General features: G+C 37.3%; 1 protein-coding gene across 1 annotated transcript in view; it reads right to left on the reverse strand.

The window, feature by feature from the left end:
- The window catches only part of PARD3B (par-3 family cell polarity regulator beta), a 1,040,415-nt gene that overhangs the window by 738,080 nt on the left and 283,513 nt on the right, over positions 1 to 18,822 (reverse strand). The window lies entirely within an intron of this gene.

Here is an 18,822-nt window from a genome sequence, read left to right on the forward strand (position 1 = left end):
CTATGAAAATGCTGCAGAGAACAAGGGACTACAGATGTCTCTGAGATACTAATTTCATTCCCTTTGGATAAATACTCAGAAGTGGGGCCACTGGACCCTATGGTAGCTCCATTCTGTTTTCCATAATGACTGTACCAAATTACATTCCCACCAAAAATGCACAAGGGTTCCCCTTTCTCTACAACCTCTCTAACACTTGTCTTTTTGATAACAGCCATTCTAACGGCTGTGAGGTAGTATCTTTTTGTGGTTTAGATTTACATTTCCCTGATGGTTAGTGATATTGAGCATCTTTTCTTGTACCTATTGACCATTTGTATGTCTTCTTTGAAAAATATCTATTCAGGTCCTTTGCCAATTTTTTTTTTTTTTTTTTAGCTATTGAGTTGTATGAATTCCTTTCCTTATGTATTTTGGATATCAAACCCTACCAGATAGGTGGTTTGCCAATATTTTCCCCCATTCTGTAGGTTGCCTTTTCATTTTGTTGACAGTTTATTCTTATAAAAATCTGCTATTCTCTTATTTTAACATAAACACACACATGACTATAAATGCCAGGGAAAAACTGAGACTCTACTTAGAAAAACAGAGAGACTCAATTTTAGATCAGACTGTACCTCTATGGTCCAAAACCATTGTTCGGGTTTTTATGTTTAACCAATTTTTTTCTACAATATGGGACAGTTACATGTCAATTAGCGAAGTCTAATAAGAATTTAAAGAATTTATATAATTACACACCTAGTTTTAGTGCTTTGCCTAAGATCATTGTCACCTCCTATAAAATACTTTTCATTAAAAAATGCAATTTCTTCAGTCCTTTGATGGGACATAATTAGCTTTCCTGACATATCAAAGTCACCTTGTAACACTAACTCTTTGCTGCAACACTGAAGCCAGGTGCGCTGTTACATGAGCTTTTTCTTTACAGCACCAACAGAACTGTTGATGGATGCCTCGGTAGTTTAATATCTGACAGTAGGTGCAAGTAAATAACATTTTTATTTAAAAAACTATAATATATAGTGATAATGAAGAGCAGAGGCAGCCTTTTCATTTACAACCTGTCTATAAATTTTGGCAGGAAATTTGAAACTAATTTAATATGTTCAGTCTGAGGAAGTTACTCAATTCTGAGAACATAGTTATAGTTAAATTGCTGTAGCCAGAATTATTCTCTCTGAAATAAACAAAACAATGATGTAGGGCACCTAACTGACACATGGTATTTGGCTAGACTTGAGTAGAAACACAGAGTTCTCATGTTTGCAAACGTACTGCTATTATCATTACTAAATAAATCTTAATTTGCTGACCCTTGCTACTTGCAAACATTACTGGTGTTTTTCAGAAAGTCGTATACTGAGCCCTTGTAAAATACTGGCACCTTTCGCGATATTCACTGGTGGATAGACAGAATTATATACTTCACTTTAAATAAACACACCATACAAAATTTCTATAGCTGAGTGCTTTCATTTACATAACATCTATCTTCAAATTAAAAGCTTTTCAATCAAGACTTCAGACCATGTAAGGCAGTGGCCTTTCCTGGTAAAATTTAATACCTTAATAGAATTTAAAATTTAGTAAGAAGCGGACTTGATGAAAAACCACTCCAAGGAAGCAAGATTCTAAGTGTCTGGAAAGAGGGATCCATGTAAACGTAATGTAACTTCTCCCGGAGTAGAGGCAGAGGTACTTCTTGTTACAAGAACTCAAATTAAAAAATCAGGATGTGTAGGTTCCCTTACATTTTATCTGTTAGGTCTACATGTTGGCCAAGGCCAAGGGTAGTAGGAGGTAAACTGCCACTTCTATATATTTTGTAGAAAATCAAAATCCTTTAACTCAACCCAGCAATCATTTTGTCTATACAAACATATCGCCAGTTACATGATAGATAACAATAGGAAAAAAATTGGTTTGCTCAGGAAAAGTGTGCTTTATAACCAACTTTAAGAAAATATTTGCATTTAAACTAGATGCACCAATACATAGCTCTTACCAAACATCGACTGACGTGAGGCTATTTGCAAAGCTCTGTAACCTCCGTGTTATTGCACTTTGAGACACAATATTTAAGGCAAACAATGCTTTTGATGCAATTATAGAGTGTAGCACCGTTCTCTTGTTCACCACTCAACTAATAAACCACTCACTGAGGCAGGGTTGGATATTGCTCTGTTTCCACAGGCCCAGGCCAACATCTCTCAACTGGCATCAACTCTGGGTACAATTCCCTCTTCACCCCAGGTCCTCCAAAAGCTCTGGGAGAAGCCAGCAAAGGAGTGATTCCAGAAACTGAGGAAAGGCCCAAGAGCTGGTTTTCAATTTTGAAAAAGAGCTTTCAAGAAATCCTGCTCTTAGTCAACTAGTCCCCACAGGGACCCTAAAGCACGCTTCCTGTATAGTTCTTTCTCATTCCTTCTTCAGCAGGGTCCTTTGTGAGTTATCAACAAACTAATGACGCGCTATAAGATTTTTAAGGCCTTCTTCTGAATCCTACCTTTAAAATTCTTAAAGCCCATCCCCTTTTTACACACTTACAAAGGGATGTGATGAACACTTAAAACACCCAAAATGGATTAAGAACTAGTCTGAGAATAAAAAGGTCATCTGCCTATAAATCACCAGATAAAAAATGTTACAGCACAAATACAGCCTCTCTCTCACTGTCCCTCTCTCAAGACATCCAGCCAAAATCTCTTCCCATGCAGCTCAGCGAGGCCCCATGGACCTGCAGCACAAACATCATGGGAGGAGTGGTCAGAAATGCACAATCTCAGCCCTACTTCAGACCTACCTATCAGAACCTGCATTCTAACAGATGCTTAGGTGGTGTGAAGGCACATTCAAGTTCGAGAGCACTCCACCTGAATATTTTCACAAGACGCCCTGCAAAGCAACTTTGAGAAGATGAAACTGGAAGGAAATGTGTCATCTTCATGCTCATTGTGGACAAAGCCAAGAGAGCTATTTACTAGGACTTGGATAAAGAGCATACAAAATTATAAAACACATTTTAAAATACATAGATTGGAAATGGGGAGTGAGCGCTCACAGGCGCAAGGCTCTTTTTTGAGGTGACGAATTCTCCCATAAAATTAACTTTTGGTGATGGTTGCGTAACTCTGTAAATATACTAAAAACTACTGAATGACACTTTAAATGGGTGAAATTTATGGGATGTGTGTTATGTCTCAGTAAAATTGTTAAAAACATATAGATTAAATAAACTTTTAAAATCATAAAAAGATCAAATTAAAAACACCACAAGATATCACTTCACGAAAACCAGAAGAGCTAAGAAGAATGAATATACTGTAGTATATCCATACAATGGAATATTATTCTGCTATAAAAACAGAATAAACCACTGATGCACACAGCTACATGGACGAGTTTCACAAACATTATGTGGAATGGCAGAAGCCAAGCCCCACAGAATGATTCTGTTGATATGAAGTTCTAGAACTAAGTTAGAGTGATGGAAATCAGAGCAGTGGTTGCCTTTGGGGGTGAGGGGAATTGACCAGAAAGACACACATGGCAATTTACTGAAGTGATGGAAAAGTTCTACATTCTTTAAGTGGTGGTTACATAAGTGATTGCATTTGGTAAAAGTCATTGAACTGTTTACTTTAAATCTGTGTCTTTTATTGTATGCTAATTATACTTCATTTAAATAAGAGTAACAACAAAAAAATCTCACCCCGCTCCATACATCCATATATTCTGGAGGCCCTTTACAATCTGGGAAATATAAATGTTGTAGTTAGGTCTCCCTCCTACTCATCTTTAGTACTGTAATGTTCTCTCGAGGTGAAGTTTCTACCAATGGTTCTTTTTAAACACCAAAATTTATTTATTCTAAATTTACTGTTTTTCTAAAATTCTTCACAAGTGCTCTATTTATCTATTAATCAATTTTATTATTCATTTATAATCTTATCATAATTGTTACAGTATATCTATTTATTGGTTATTTATCTAATAACTAGTTAGCTAGAGTGACAAAGTACCCCTACTGCTTATTAAAGCCAAACCAAGAAAAACCTCTCTATCCCTTACAGCCTTTTAGAAACTGTTTGAAACACTGTTTACTCCCCTAGATTTGAAAAGCAAATAAAGACAGCCTATAGAGGGAGAATGAAGTGTAAGGAGATGCAATTCCCAGTAAGAGACTCAGATTAGTCTACAAGTGACTTAAAAAACAAGACAAAGAAAGTACAGAGTTCAAGTAAGTATTTGCCAAATTAGGTAAATGAAAATCACCCACACAATTATCCTAATATCTGAAAAGCACAGAGCTAAAGCTAATCCAATTAGAGAATCGCACAGAAGAATTTATTACAGTTAGTTTCTCCAAGTAAGCGGATGACCTTTAAAAACTTCTGCCCTAACAGATATTAAACAGTGAGACAGTAGTCTGGGCATATTCCTCAGGACTTAAACACACTGAATAACAAGTGCAGATAACAACACAGCTGGCCCCACAGAGAACTGAGAGTAAAAACAAAGCAACCACACGAAAAAGAGTAGTAGTAGTTTTTTTTTCTCCAGAGCATCCTGTAGGCATGGGTAAGATGCACTGATGAGACTTTCTAAACCACCCTACACCCACAGAAACTCCCCAAGTCACTGATCTCTAAATTCTAACCAAAACCTTTCAGGCAAAACTTTTCATCCTTCTTGGTGAAATATTTTCCACACTCTTATATAGTTATATATACCTGTATTACACACATTATGTATATAATTACATCTGTCTATCAACCACGTATGCATATAAAATTTGGCAGGTGAGTCCTGAAAAAAATGCTGTATATTCCTTTTTCTATCACTTCTGTATTTTGTGGATTTCTCAGAGAATTACACTCTTTGGGGAAAGAAAACGAATGTGTTTTTAATGACAAAACATTTAATCTGGTTTTGAGTGTTAAGGGTAGGGATATCTGAAACAAATACATGTTTTTCTTTGTTTTGTTTTTGGGAGTTTTTATGTTTGTTTGTTTTAGCTGCTCGGTAATATTGGATAATTAGAGAACTGTGGGAATATCTGTCCACTTTAATGACAGTGTTTTAAAAGTCCAGACTTTTTCTTCCACACTCTAAGAATAAAGGGGCATGAGGTTTTAAAAATGGGCGTTAGGCACTGATTGCCGCAAGCAGACCTGAAGAAGAGCCACTGGCCTGGTGTACACTTACAAAAGATCTCATAGCTCCATCTAGCTCCAGACTAGGGAATTCAGGGAACAATACAGAATTACAGCCAATAGGACTACTGAAACATAAAAGGGAAATCAGGAACAGTGAAAAATGAACCCATTAATGCAAGCACTGAGTTTATAAGTGCAGGAAGTTTGTCAATTAACACTGATTAAAAAGAATATTCATTAGGTAATTGACAGTTGATTTTCTAAATAAAGAAATCATTCATATCATTATTATTTAGGTTTCTAGCACTTCAGTTTTTTAAAATAGAACAGATAAGTGAGAATAGATTAGAACTAAACTTTTGTTTCCCGTTGAAAATGTTCTCCTGTCTCACACATTGTTCTGAGTGTTCTGAATTCTGCCTTGAGATCAGGAAAACAAAGAGAAAGCCACTTCCAAAGTTAAAACTGAAGGATAAATAAGGATATGATGCAGAAATATGACATGATTAGTGTTTTTTCTTAAATCTAAACAATAGAATCTGTTCTGAGTTGTTTATCGTCTACAATAAATCAAAAGGAAATTTATACAAAGCCTCCAAAAGGGGTTTATGTAAGAAGATAATTACAATTCATGAACAATCTACAAATGTCTCTTACATATAAAAACACAAAAGTAGTCAGTAAAATAAAAAACAATTAATGAAGATCCAGCTAGGAAAATAACTTTGGTCCTAAAATTAAAGAAATACTGGGAATAACAATGTACTTGAAACAGAGAATTACCAAAGTAAATTCAAAGCAAATCATACTACATCAAAACATATGGAGTTGGAGTTTGCATTTGATATTACAAAATTAAACAGCAGCATAATGCCTTAATTATGATGTTTTTATAAAATGTTTTCAAACATTTTTAAACATTTTAATAATGGACAGGCAATTTCACATTTCTCTAAATATCATTTATTACCAAGGAGCTCAAAAAAACATAAAATCTCTGAAACCATAACAAATTGGTACTTAACCCAATTTGACTAGTCAGATTTCCAAATAAAATATTCAAGAGACACAGAGGAAACATTCTGTATAATTCTGTATACTTCTTTCTTCACTTTAAAAACAAACTCATATTACTCAGCCATAAAAAGAAATGAAATTGAGTTATCTGTAGTGAGGTGGATGGACCTAGAGTCTGTCATACAGAGTGAAGTCAGAAAAACAAATACCGTATGCTAACACATATATATGGAATCTAAAAAGTAAAATTTAAAAAAAAATGGTTCTGAGGAACCTAGGGGCAGGACAGGAATGAAGACGAAGACGTAGAGAATGGACTTGAGGACACGGGGAGGGGGAAGGGTAACCTGGGACGAAGTGAGAGAGTGGCATGGACATATATACACTACCAAAGGTAAAATAGATAGCTAGTGGGAAGCAGCTGCATAGCACAGGGAGATCAGCTCGGTGCTGACCACCTAGAGAGGTGGGATAGGGAAGGTGGGAGGGAGACACAAGAGGGAGGGGATATGGAGATATATGTATTGGTATAGCAGATTCACTCTGTTACACAGCAGAAACTAACACACCACTGTAAAGCAATTATACTCCAATAAAGATGTTAAAAAAAAAACTGTTTATTATCTTGATCCTACTGAAGTGCAACAAAATTTCCAAATTAATTTTATACAGCATTATATAAAAGAGTATATAATTGTTTGTTATTCTTGCAAACTCAGCATGAGCGGTATGCCTTCCAGTTTTTAGCAATGTGATCAGGTGACCCTAATCAGCTAGGACACCTCTGGCCTCTAAAGCCCATATTAAGTGGGTCAGTGCTTCTAGGTAATTTCCTATTGGAGCTACTAAGAGAACCATGTAAACATATAGATACAGTACGAGGGGGATAATTATGATTAATCTTTTCCACTCTCCCCTAAACTTTAATTCCGTTGATATATCTCTTGCACTTAGCAGATAAGCAAGATGAGCATTTGGTAGAAACTACCTTTGGGGGGCACGTATGTATTGGTGGATATATTTCATTTCACTTCTGCGTGGTAGCATCTCAGCTATACCTGACTAGTTTTTCTGGTTCTGGTCAGCCGCTAAACTCTCTCATTCATTTTATTTTTTTCCAGTTCATTTTCTATGCTACCACCCAGGGCCCTGCTTTCATTATCTCAAGGCTTTCAACAGTCTCTCAATTGGCCTTAGCAAACCACCAGTATTCTGTCAGTTCCAACTAGCAAACATCCTCCTGGTTAACCTGATATTCTTCAGAGCTGACGTTTGTTCAGCAATGTAAAAATGCTCCCATTGCAACCGCGTAACAACCCATCTTGTAAGCCTGGCATTCACGTCTCTCCCAGAGTCTCTTATCATCTTCCCATCACTGGTCCTGTCCTTCAGCCTCCCCCAGTCATGGCTCTCTGTCCCTGCTGTGGCTGAAGTATACTCCTCGCCTGGAAGGGCCTCTTCATTTCTACTGACCAATCAAGACCCCCCAGTCCTTCAAACTCGTTTCAATTCTTATTTCCACAATGACATTTTCCATGACAGCCCCCCCCCAGCATACTGCCCTGTTCCCCACAGCACTTCTCTATATTAGTCACTTGCCCCTTAATAAAAATGTACAAGCCCTGTAATTTGTGTGTGTGGCTTCTCTCTCTTGCTGGAATACAGATCCTTCAAGACATAAATCATAGCTCTGTTATTACTGATATCATCACCCTGACTCAACTCAGAGGTAGTGTGAAATAATGAGAAGCCCACAGTTTTTGGATATAAATAAACTGGTTGTGTGGCCTTCATTTTCCTCATCTATGATGTGAAGACAAGAGTACCTGACTACTCCTTGTTGAAAGGATTAACTCCAGCACAAACTAGAGCTTTATTTACAACGTATCAGTCCCTCCCTTTGCCTGCAGTGCCAAAACCTAGCAGGCCAGCAGTGCAGACATTTGGTGAGTACCCTTAGAAACATTCAAATTAATTAAGTAATACCATTTTTTTTTTAAGTTCAGCAAGGGATACTTTGAATTACAGTTACAGTAAGAGGCATTTTGGTAGTTATCCAATTAATTGTCATGCTTAGCACTGTATTTGGCTTGGAGCCTGACAGCATACTTAAGTTTACTTGCTTCTCAAACTAAGGAGACTTTCTCTGCCTCCCTGAGTGAATGTGCTCGTTTGAGGCCCTCAGAAAGGAGAGCCAGAGCAAGAGAGAGAGAAAGGGGTTATTCACGTAAAACAAAAGCCTCATTTTACCAGTGTGCCCAGGTAGGTGTGGAAACTGCTGGGAAGGGTACAGCGGTGGCTTCTGCAGCCAACTTTCATGTTAGTTGCAGCCCTGACAGAAAACACTATGCTAACTAATGACTAAAAGAACAGAAAACAGGGAGCCAACTGGATATTATTCATCTATAGCCATAATGGAGAAAGGACCATTTTGATATTTCAGTATGAACTAAACATTAAAAATACCACACATGCCTCTTTAAAACTTAATTCCAAAATACTCGAGGAGCAAGGGAAGGAAGCACAAAGATGTTAAAGGTAGAAAAAGACTGAACACCCATATAGTTCTGTTTTTCCATTTTCAGTATTCTTTGATCCCAGAAAAATGTTAATCATCTCCCTGTCTCAGTCCGTCTCAGTCCAATGTTATAAGACTGAATAAAAAGAATCAGAGCCAACAAAAGCTGTCTACATTAAAAGAACCTCATACCGCAAAGAAGCCATCAGAATATTTTGATGGCTTCTGAAAATATCAAAATATTTTCTTAGGTTTCTATGTATTCCTAAATATACAGTCTCTCGAAAGACAAATTCAGCCCAAGGCTCAATTTTATATTTGGCACAAAATAGAAATTACCCCTGACCTAACAAGCTAAATCTCTTGGGGTGAATTGGGGGAGCCGATGAACAACTCTCGGGCCCCACCCCAGAATTTTAAAATAAAAATCTTTTAACATGTTCCGCAAGCGGGTTTCCACCCAGAAGTTTCAAAAACAATGAAGTGAACCGAAGAGATGGAAAAGACTCATTTCTAATGGTGGTATACAGTCCCAAACGAATCATATCATGCAATGCCTCCTCACTTTCACAAAGCATATTTGATCACTGTAAAAAGCAGATAATTGGTCAAAATGAAAGTCTTTAAGAGGAAAAAAAATACATCAGTAGCAGCAGCCTAAGAAGTATGCATCAAAGTGGTCAGATACAGATAATATCTCATTATACCTTTCTAGTGGTGATTTTCATATTTTGTAGATAGCTGTATGGAGAGATACAGTCTGATTCTGTTGTTGGCTGTCAAATACCAACTGGCAACCCGCAGTCACATCCTTTTTCTACCTAATCATCGTTGTATGGGATTTCCACCATAAATGCAGGGTCTCAACCTGCCCCAACTCAATACCCGCCCCATACAATGCATCCTAACTCAACAGATTAAGAAACTCTAAATTACCAATTTAGTACACTCCATCCACATCCTGTCTAAAACATCCTAAGTATTTATAATAAAGTAGTATTAATATTAAATTCAATAAAAGCACAGGCCCTCCCAAGAAGTTATTAAAGTAACAGCTTTGTCAGGGTATTTTGAAGGAAAACTCAAATTCTCAGAATGTCAGGGTCCTCCTCATACAAAATATTGGTGGTAGTGGTGGGGGGATTATTGGGTGATTTCTGATTTCTAAGGGTTTTCTAAATTTAAAATTCTATGATTCTAGCAGGACCAGAGATAATTTTTAAACCTTATATATTAAGTTCTGCATCCTTCTACCACAGCGCCATCCTTTACAGGCGCTAAAACTGTTATGTAAATTAGTTAATCCCTATAAATCTCAGTTCTCCCATTCATAAAACAAAAATAATAATGGTGCTAATATTAACCTACTATTGTGAAGGTTAAATGAAATAAAGGTCTTAAAGCACTGAGCACTATATTTGGCTCACTGTATACACTCAATAAATAATTTTATATATAGTTTTATTTAAATGTTTCTCAATAAAATGTCAGATTCGCTGGCAGCTAAGCACAGTCCGTTTGCTTTTATGGAGCACAGCAACAGAGAGGGTTAATAAATAACTCACCTGAGACCCATGTGAAGTCCTTCACGTAATCCCATCACCACCCCAGGAGTGAGTGACATTTGGAGATGTTTTCCACAATACTCCTGCTTTAACCAGGATTGACACCTAGGATGTTTTCTCTCTGGGAGCACTCATCCCTTCAAGGCCCAACTCCATCTCTCTAAGACCTATTCCACAAGAATGTCTTACCAGTCCAAGCCGCTTCTTTCTTTCATATGCTTTTGATGGTACAGCATCTGGGTTAGTTTTAACATCTCAAACACCTCCAGTTTGCCTCATAGCACCAGTTAAAGATCAACAGAGCAGTGGTGGGATTCCGCCCCCCCTTTTTTTCCTAAACAACCAAATAACACCCATTCAAAACAGACAAATGTCTGCTAAATACATCCCTGGAAACTGAAAAAAGCTATGTGAAACGAAGCGGCAAAACGTATAAAATGGTCAGGGATTTCTCTTTCATTACTATTATCAAATTTCACAATTAAAAAGTCAACAGAGGTATAATATTTATTCAGGGGACACAAAGCACATGGAACAATGCTCAAAGGTGCATTTTGAAGACCTTCAAACACATTAAGGGAGCCAAAGTTATAAGATAATAAAAATACTATTACAGCCCATTAAGCATGTTGTAATGGTGCTTAGGGATGATGCAGTCATGTTTTGCAAAAAATTATTTTCACCCTTCTCTCTGAGAGGAAATTCAGTGCAATCCAGATATTCTCAGACAGGAAAATATACAAACATTTCCAGATAACACAGAAATGTACTTCACCCCAATGCAGACCTCAAGCACTAATTTTAGCGTTGAGGGTGGGCAGAAGTAAAATAAACCAGAGAGGAGGATCAAACTGAAAAGTGGTGTTTTTTTGTTTTGTTTGTTTTTTAAATGCTTAAACCACTCGAATTTGTCAGGGTCAAAAATTCAAAATTAATTAGGTCAAAGATTCAGGTTTTAAATATTTTGCATTTGTTGTTTCTGAAAAATAAATATGTCCTTTACCACAACTGTTTTGACAGGGACAAACTTTTTTGTGATAGATACAATAGTTTAAATGATCATACTCCTGAATTGACTGTTCATAGAGTGATTCTCAATTTTTCTATTTTCACCCTATACACAACTCAGTGGAAAACATAATCTAAACTTTTCATCACTATTAATGATTGCTGTTGACTGTACTAATTTTTCATTGCTCCATTTCCAGAATCAAGCATAGTGCTAGCACCTGATAAATAAGTGATCAATAAATGTGTTTAATATATTAATTATTGAATAATTACCCACGTGTATATTTATGGATAGATTACGGTATGAATATATGAATGTGCGCACACAAACACAAATGGGGTTTGGGCAATTTAAGGAGAGGGAAGAGAGCTCACATGTTTTAAGCACCAACTATGTGCCCAGATCTGTCTTAGTGTTTTACTTACATAGTTTCACTTAACCTTCACAGTAACTCAGAGTAACCAAAAGCTCACAGAGAATAAGCAGTGAGAATACACAGCAATCAGAGCCATAGTTAATAAATGGTGCAAATAATCTTTGAACTCCCTGGATCTATTTGAGTTGTAGCACTCCACCATGATGTATCTTGGGGTTCACTCTTCCTCCCATGGCTACAAGTAATGGTCAAAAAATTAAGAGTAAAATAACACAGCAAAATGCTAGAAATACTGGACATCTGGAGGAACCTATGTGCTATATATGACATCATGATGACCTGGTACAAGCCCTCACTAAAGATCCATGATGAGAATGGGTGGGGAGACCTGGTAGATTGGGCGGCTATCTCTGGCCACAGGCAGGATCTGCCTAGAAAGCAAGCGCTTCACGCTGGTCAAGATATCTGGTGTCATTTAATTCTCATGACGACCAAGGTTCAAAGGAACAAGAGCGTGGGGTCATACAGCTCGTAACAGTGGAAATGGATTCCCCATATCCCCAACTCTCATTACTCTACCATACTCATATTGGGACTCACCCTCCTTCCACTACATCAGTGATTCTCAATCAGTGGCAATATCTGGTAACATCTTTTTATTGTCACACTGGGAGAGTTCTACTGGCACCTAGTGGGTAAAGGCCAGGCATCTGCCAAACATCACACAATGTACAGGACAGCTCCCTCACCAAGAAGATTTCTCTGGCCTCAATCATCAACAGTGCCAGGATTGAGAAGTCCTGACCTACATAATCAATATCCAAAGCACTCACTTACATATGTGAGTGTCTATTATGTGCCAGACACTGTTATAAGGACCAGGAAATGGTGGTAATCAAGAGAGACAATGTCCCCTGAGAGTTCGCATTCAAAAATGGGAGACAGACCTTAAGGATGGACAAGGACGGAAGCACAAGGGTTACTGGCATATAAGACAGCTGTCCAGGAACAGACAGTGACTTTAAGGTACTGAAAAGCAGAGGTGTAAAAATAGAATAGGAAGCAGTCTATGTGCTATCAAAAGATTTCCCCAGTGAAGCATTATCAAAATGAACGGAGCACCCCATGGAAAAATAAAATCACAGATGACAGCTTAAATGAAAATAATCCACTTAAAATTTCTTTTGAACTGTAAACAGTAGGGATTGGCACAGTTTGTAATAATGAAGCCCTTGTTCAAATTCAATTTTTATAAAATTTTTTGCCTTGCTCTTTTGGTAAATGTGTTCTGAAAAGGTTTTGCTTAATGTGAAAATCTGTTCATGTGGGAAAAGTCAAAGAATGATTGGGGAATATTCTCTTCTTTTGTCACAAGCTACAAAGGTCTCTTTGAGCTACAAATATTTGAGCTACAAATATCACTTATGTCAACACCATACTTATCCCAATGTACCTTTCTATACCTACTGCCAACGGGCCATCTCAACTTACAATGGGTTACTTTACAATAGTTCACTTACAAATCAATTATTTGGAACCCAGAATATATAGTTCCAGAGAAACAATATTGTGCTGTAAATAATGGTTCAGTTTCTTAGCCAGGAGCCAAAAATTTGTCTAACTCAAACTACATCTATATTACAATACCAAAGCTAACAACATTTTTAAACATTGCTTCTAGGGGAAAACATTGAAAATTCCAATTCCTAATGCCTAATGGCTGACAATGAGAATGAGGGGAATAAGCCAGCCTTGCTATATAGTAAGCAGGGGTGGTGATGGTCTCAATCCATGGAAGAAGGGGGCGGGGGTGTAAGAATCTTTACCAGCATGAGGAAGTGATGGAGGGATAGGGACTCAAGTGGTAAATGAAGCACTGGGAGTCAAGTTATGGCTAGAAATGTTTACATTCATTCATTCATTCAACAAGTATCTGGCTAGAAACCGGAGATGTAGTGATGAATAAGGCAGGCTACCTTGCTGTCAAGCCAGAATGTAAAGAATTAAAATTTATCACAGTGGTAGAGGAAGCAAGTGGTAAAGGGGGTGTGGGTGGGAAGGGAAGGATGTTGTAGAGGTGAGGCTCTGGTACCAGAAGAGATGACAGTATCCTAAGAAGAGGTTCTTGGGTGAGCATCCAAATGAGAGGTTCTTTTTGTAGAAGGAAAAGAATAGGAATCATGAATTTAACTACAAATCACCCAGTCTCTGATATGGTACAAACCTGACAGATTTTATCCAGCTGAATCAACTCTTTTCACAGAGAAGGAAACCAGCATTAAAATGCAAGGGAGTCTACTTATAAATTTGGAGTAAGATCCAAAAATGCCTGATAATCAAACATCTATTAGTATATACCTTCCGGATCTTGGTTTCCTTTTCACAGCCTCAAAATAGTCAATACCAATCCTTCCTCCTTTTTATAAGTTGTACCCTGGAGTGGCAGGAAAGTCTTCAGTGATTCATAAAAAGAGAAAGGACATTAAAAGCCAACTCCTTTATTTGATAGTTGAGAAAACAGAGGTCTAGGGAGACAAAGTAATGTGACCTGCCTAAGACTAGGGCAGAATGAGGGCTGCCGGGCTTTGTGTGACCTAGCAGTTTCCATTATAGCACCACTGCCACTGTCATTATCAAAAATGAGGATGACGAGGAAGAAACATGGGAAGGAGATACTATTTGTGGACTATGAAGGCATGCTCCTCTAAGCAAAGATTTTAAATACAATTTCCAATTTATGGAAACTACTTATAGGTTAAAAATCATACGTAATTTAAACTCTCTTTAAGTATGGAATGAAAGTTTCTAAATTAGCAAATTTTCCAGAAAATTAATATCTGTCCCTTAAGTGCCAAAAAAACTGGCCATATTTTGGAGAAATTTCTTTTAAGCATTTAATTATAGCCTATTAAAATAATTTTTGTTCCCGTGAATCTTGAAGGCGTCCTTTCATTCTTGTAAATTGAGCAGTTTTTACGGGTTCTCCCTCACGCTAAGCTAAGGCTGCGCCTTCTATCCCCATGCTTCCCTCCTGTGGCCTCTAGTTCCAATCAGATGCTTCTAGGCTTCCACGGACTGAGAAATCAGATCACGAAGACTGGCAGAATACTGCGTAAGGTAAAAGCTCTAACAGAGGGCTTCTCAAAAGGTAAATAATCATTATGACAGTAATTTTGTTGGCTCAGAGGCATCTTGGGGGACATCATTCAAAATCTATCTTACTTATCTCCTTTGATCTCAGTTCAGCAGCACTTTCAATTATGTCCAGAATCTCAGCAGTTTTCTGAATAATTGAGATACTGAAAGTTTAAACTTCAGTGAGCTGGAGAGAAATAATTACTAGAAATAACTGGAATTGGTTCTGCTATTCCTAGCAATGTGTTTCACTTTAAAATCTGATTTTAAAACATTCCTAAATATTTTTTTCTTAATACTGGTGTTGATACATGAAAATAGTATTATTTTAGAATAACCAACTTATATATTTCAGTTTAAAGTGCTGCTTGGGGATGAAAGTTATTAGGTAAAAGTCATCTGAATTCATTAATTCTGGAAACACAATACAGTATCTAACAAGAGGCATATGAGGGAGAGATATTAGGTAGCAATAGGTGGAAAAGCTACAAATGAAAAATTGTAGCAGCTCCAATGAAATCATTAGGAACTAAATGCCTATGTGTTACAGGTGGCTTCAGAGACCCCAGAAACCAAATGTGATACATGTGGCAATGGCTGCAACCCGCAAAGTAATTCAGTGACACAATTATGTACACCCTTTGCTGATAAAACTCTAACTCTATATGTCTTGTTAGTCCAACCTGACTTCAACACATCATTTTAGCATGCTAAACACAGCTGAAGGGCACTTGAAGTTGACAAACAAGAACCCCTCGTAATCCCTATAATGTACAACTCCAATTTTACTACACAATATGAAGCCAGGGAAATGGAGTCATCAGTAAAGATTTTTTTAAATCTTATAAAAACGCAACATGGGGCTTCCCTGGGGGCGCAGTGGTTGAGAGTCCGCCTGCTGATGCAGGGGACACGGGTTCGTGCCCCGGTCCGGGAGGATCCCACATGCCGCGGAGCGGCTGGGCCCGTGAGCCATGGTCGCTGAGCCTGCGCATCCGGAGACTGTGCTCCGCAACGGGAGAGGCCACAACAGTGAGAGGCCCGTGTACCACAAAGGAAAAAAAAAAAAAAAAAAAAAAAGGCAACATGGACTGCAGTTTTTATAAGTTCTGAAGAGATAACTTTTAAGTAATAAAAACAGAACGAGTGTGTCCCAATATTCATTGAGCATAGTTGGTCTAGCTGATCTCTAGAGGGCTCTTCCATATGAAAGTATGTGCAAATCACACCAGAGGGAACACACTTTATGAAACTTAATAACAACAACTTTTTGCTTTCCTTGCAGTTAACAATTGAATATCTTTGTCAGTCTCCATTCTGCCAAAACGTTTTCTGTATACAAGCTGGCAACACTGGGGAAGTTGTCTTCTTTCTTTCCAACTCTTCGCATTGGTAGCCAAAAGTGTCTTTGTTGCTCAAATAGTCCACGCCATCTGCCAGCAGTTTCTCCATCCTGCCGTACCATCTGCCAGCCTCTCTGCTTCCGAGTCCACGCAGTGTTGCCTGTATGCTTTTCAAATGGCTCTTTCACCAGAAGAGAAAGAAAGAGCAAACCAGCACCTTTCGAGTTTAACCACTCTTGGTAATCATCCCAACACTGTTCTCTAACCCACTGGTTCTTAAGAGGACAAAAAACCCCAACAATTTCAATGGAAACACTTTGATTTCTTTTTCTTCCCCGTTGCAATAAAGAATTAGACAGCCATGGTACATCAACAGAATCAGTCATTAATACAAATTTTTATGGCTATGTTCCCTTTGTGTTTGTATAAGGTATTGTCAATTACAAAGAATTATTCTTTGGATTAAGAAGCAAAGAGGAGAAAACAATCCTTATTCCTACAGTTAACCCTGATTATTTTTAAAGCAACTTCTGGTAGAAATCAGTAATTCAGCTGAATGTTATTAACAGTATAATGTTAACTTTATGCTGCACTGCACTGTTCTTCACTCTAATCTACTTAAAATTCCTGACTTAAAAGTAGAAACAACAAGGGCTGCGTAACAGTCTCTTACTGAGGTTAAGCCTAAAGAGTTCCATGAATATCCTCCCTAAGGCCACAGGAAATTCCTTAAAGCAAGAGGGTTTTAGGCTTTGCTGTGGATTACGCTCAAGAAGTTTTCTTTCTAGATTTGTTCCTGCTGGGAATTTATCTTATGTCTCCATCACTGTCCAGGTTTCAGAGGGAGGCCCTATTCGTTCCCGATCACTTATCAGAATCCCAGGATAACTTGACTACCATGAAATTCGGAAGCTTTTGCTATTCCAGTAACAAAATTAAATTAGCATTTAAGTGAATGTCAGGAATCAAGTTCACTCATAAGAAATGATACCATTCTACCTAAATGTCAGAAAATGTACATATTTTAAGCCACAACATCTGAGGTTTCCCAGTCTTCACAAACAGATGGTAATGTTCTCTGTAGACACATCTGATCTTTATAAATGGTGGAGGGTACTCTTATTGTATTCACCTTCACATTAAAAAATATAGATTTTAGCTTTGTAAACCACAGACCTTGATGTTAAGGCATATGGCTAGTCTCATCAATTTCTTAAATTATACCATGTTCTTTATACCTAAATGTGTGTAATAAAGTTTCCTGTTTCGATTTCCAAAATTTCTATTCAGTGGAAGAGTACATACTAATTACAGTTTAATACTTATGAATATCACTAAGTAAATTTTCACAATAGCTATTATTCATACCACTTGAAGAAAAGAAGTAAGGAATTAGCTATTAAATTCTGCTCTTAAATTTCTCAAATAGTTTTTGCCTTGAAGTATACCATTTTTAACAAAAATTCTATAAAAGCAGCATTTACTTCACATTTCAGATTTAAGATTTTACATGCCAATTTCACTGAAATTTTGGAATGGAAAAAGTTCTTAAATGCTTTGTTTTCCTCAAAAACTTAGACAAAACCATGTAGAATATCAGAAACAAGGAATGACACATGATTTTGTGAAGGTTAAAAGCCATAATATTCTGAAACTTAAGATTGTTTTTAAAAATTCTAATTCAGACCAAAATAAATGTATTTTCAATCAAGGTGATTCTCTGTGGTACTCGATAGAGATTTCACCACCTGATGAAATCTAAGAGGTTAATAGGATGGTCTTAATAAATTATTTGATAAAATGATTGATTAAATAGTTTCCTTAAGTTTGAAGTTATGAGTATACCGTTAGGTCCATGTATAAGTTAATATAAAGTTAGCAGATATGAACACAGATGAATTCCACTGGGGGTCAGGATGAAAGACATATCCAAAATAGCAAGTGGTCAAAACCAACCCTCATCTCTTCAGATGATCAGGGATCTGTCTGGAGGATATGTTTGTCTCACTTCTTATCTCTTGGGGTGAAATCTCCCAAATAGAGCAACTCATAAAAATACCAAGGGTGTGAAAGCCTGAAACGGACAGTCTTCTTTCTCAGGAGTAAAAGTTATTTTCTGATGAAGAAGCTCTCCCCTAAAATGCTTGGTGCAAAGTCATGGACTGGTGAAGAAAGTTGGACCTTTATAAAGCTTGTCAAGGAAAGTTGAAAAAAAGATGTCAGAAGTTCACCAGCAGATTGATAAGCAGCATTGGAATAACGATGCAAAAACAGGTAACATTTTGAGTTTTGCTGACTCTAGCAGTAACTGATGAGTAGGCGATTCTTTTAATATTTTAAAGAGGGGTGGAGAGGAAGAAAAATTATTCAGAGAAAGGCATCTAATTATACCACCATGGACATCACGTAGTTGCATATCCATTCGTCTGAACTGAAATCTTAGAATTCTACATATCTTTATGATAAAGAGATAATATTCCTCTTTTTTAATTGTCACCCTTTAATAGAATGATAGAATATCCCTTGTTCAGGAGACATTTAGCACTATGTCCCAAGGACAGTAACCATTCTGAAGACTATTAAATGTTTGCTATGTGTCCAGCATTATGATTTCACTACGGAATGTTCAGTGAAGTGTACTTCCCACATATTCTTGGTAGAAAACAATGGCACCATCATTAGAGTCCTCCA

The sequence above is a fragment of the Delphinapterus leucas genome, chromosome 8 (genome assembly GCF_059928025.1).
Source record: "Delphinapterus leucas isolate spDelLeu-1000000601 "Yukka" chromosome 8, BTC_Dleu_Yukka2, whole genome shotgun sequence".
NCBI lineage: Eukaryota > Metazoa > Chordata > Mammalia > Artiodactyla > Monodontidae > Delphinapterus > Delphinapterus leucas.